Here is a 2,924-nt window from a genome sequence, read left to right as displayed (position 1 = left end):
CGCTAGAGGAGAAGGCGATATCGAGGCGGACACTCCGCAGCGGGCAGGGACGTCGGAAGGAAACCCCACGCACGTGGACCCCGGCGGCCCGAAGGGAGGAGGGGAGGCCGGCGGACGCCCCCGGCCCTTAACTTTCTAGCCCCTCGCCTCGCTTCCCCGAACGGACGGTTTCCCTCGTTTGACACCCCGCCGGCTTGCTGCTCGCGGCCGGCACTCGCCGGGTCCCGAACAGGGGTCGGCGCCGGCGCCTCGCTCACGACTCACTGGGTACTCCTGCGGCTTGCGGGGCCGCTCGGCCGTCACACTGCCGGGCTCGGTCTGGCGAGCTCTCGGCCGCTCTCGGAGCGAGCTGGAGAGCGCCTCACCTCGCATACGACGGGAAGCGAACCGGAGAGGAGACCGCCCGTGCCTGAACACCGAACACCTCAGCGGCTTCCGCCGGGGGCCCTCACCGACGCGACCCGAATGGCCTCATCGATCGACGGAAATAAGGGGGGAGCGGGGAGGGGACGGGAGGGGTAGGGTGCGGTAAGGTGGAGGAGGAGGGATGGTGGGGGAAGGCACGAGCCCTTCCACCCAAGCGCGGCGGAAAGACCGCACGCGCACGTGCGTGTGGGTGTGCGTGGGCAACGTTTGCCGAGGGGTGCTTGCCCTTGCCTGAACACCGGCCCGCCCCACGCTGCCCCGAACGACACGGGGAGCGGGATTCAGCCGGCCCGCCAGGAAGCCTCTCCGACACGCCCGAAGAGCGCCACGGTGGATCGGGTCGGGGCTCCCGGTCCCCCTTCTCCATCCATCGTGACGGCGGACCCGCCGGGGACGCCCCCGGCCCTTCTGCGTCCGACTGCCGGCCGCCCGGCACGCCGACCCACGCCCTTTTCTTCCCTCTGCCTGTCTGCTTGTCGGCCTTCCTTCCTCCCTCCCTCCTCGGGGCTCTTCCCAAGGCAGCGCGAAGAGACGCCTGCCCACGCACACTCTCTCGCGCCTTTTGCCCCGATTTTGGCGGGTTCCCCGCTTGCGGAACGAGCGAACGCCAGAGTCCGGGGCCGAACTGCGACACGGGCAGCGAACATCCGACCGATGGAGGCCACCGGACCGAACGAACCAAGCGGCGCACCAGAAAGCCGCAACCGAAAAACTCCACAGCCCGGCGCTCAACCGCGCTCGCCTGCGCCCGCTCGTTGCCGCCTCTGGAGACGAGCACGCGCTCGCTCCTGCAGACGAAAACGGAAGGCGTAAGAAAAAACTGCTTCGGAAAAGAACGGCGCCGACTACCGGCAGCGGCGCCGAGGGTAAGCGGCGCTCTACGTTGACGTAGCGGTAGGTAAGAAACTACAGCGACCCCCCAGCAAGCTCCGGAGCTTTAGCGCCCCCCATCTCACAGGGCGGCAAAGCCTAGCCGAAAGCGGGTAGACCTGGCAGCTACACGCAAGCCGCACGGGCAGCGACCCCTAGCCGCCGCCGCCGAGCACCATGGCCCGCTCGGAGCCGGGTAAACCGTGCCGACCTAGACGAGCCGCATAGGCAGTGACCCCTAGCCGCCGCCGCCGAGCACCACAGCCCGCTCGGAGCCGGGTAGACCGTGCCGACCTAGTTGAGCAGCATGGGCAGCGACGCCTAGCCGCCGACGCCGTGCCCCCCCCCCCCCCTTACTTTCCCCCACCCCCCCCCGGAGACTCTCGGAGCCGGGTACACAGTGCCGGTGCAGCGGAGCAGCCACGATGAGCGGCACTTGGCCACTTCCGCGGAACGTCCGAGCCGAGCTGAGTCCGCCTGGAGAAGCTGGACCGTTCCGCCGCGGCTCAGATCGCCCGACTCCGCCGAGGAACGTCCAAGCCGAGCGGAATCCGCCGGGAGCGGTTGGACCGTGCCGGCGCACTCGAGCCGCCGCGGCTCAGATCGCCAGACGCCGCCGAGGAACGTCCGTGCCGAGCGGAGCCCGCCGGGAGGGGCTGTGCAGTGCCGGCGCACTCGAGCCACCGCGGCTGAGACCCCCCGGACACCACCGAGGAACGTCCGAACCGAACGGAGCCCGCCGGGAGAGGCTGGACCGTGCCGGCACACACGAGCCTCCGCGCTGGCCAGCGGTCGCTGCACGTCCGGCTCGAGTTGGTCGGCACGGTCTACCTGGCTCGGAGCGGACCGAAGCTCATGCGGCGGCGGCCAGGGGTCACTGAGCGGCGGCCGGCTCACGTCGGCACGGTCTACCCTGCTCCGCCGCGGACGCTAGAGGTCGCTGACGGACGGGCTGGCAGACGTGCAGTGACACCTAGCGACCGCCGCCGAGCCCTCGCTCACGCACGGAGCAGGGTAGACCGTGCCGACCTAGTCGAGCCGCTTAGGCAGCGACCCCTAGCCACCGTCGCCGAGCACCACGGCCCGCTCGGAGCCGAGTAGACCGTGCCGACCTAGCCGAGCCGCATAGGCAGCGACCCCTAGCCTCCGCCGACGAGCACCACGGCCCGCTCGGAGCCGGGTAGACCGTGCCGACCTAGACGAGCCGCATAGGCAGCGACCCCTAGCCGCCGCTGCCGAGCACCACGGCCCGCTCGGAGCCGGGTAGACCGTGCCGACCTAGTCGAGCCGCATGGGCAGCGACGCCTAGCCGCCGACGCCATGCCCCCCCCCCCCCCTTAGTCCCCCCCCCCACCCGGAGACGCTCGGAGCCGGGTACACAGTGCCGGCGCAGCGGAGCAGCCACGAGAGCGGCACTTGGCCACTTCCGCGGAACGTCCGAGCCGAGCTGAGTCCGCCTGGAGAGGCTGGACCGTGCCGCCGCGGCTCAGATCGCCCGACTCCGCCGAGGAGCGTCCGAGCCGAGCGGAACCCGCCGGGAGCGGTTGGACCGTACCGGCGCAGGATGGAGGCAGAGTTTGAGACCCGCTGCCCCGTGTGCCTGGAGAACTGGGACAGCGCAGCATACG

Source organism: Coturnix japonica, unplaced genomic scaffold, assembly GCF_054131305.1.
Source record: "Coturnix japonica strain WE unplaced genomic scaffold, WE-NBRP24 Scf042, whole genome shotgun sequence".
In the NCBI taxonomy this organism is placed as follows: Eukaryota; Metazoa; Chordata; class Aves; order Galliformes; family Phasianidae; genus Coturnix; species Coturnix japonica.
This window is presented reverse-complemented; position numbering follows the sequence as displayed.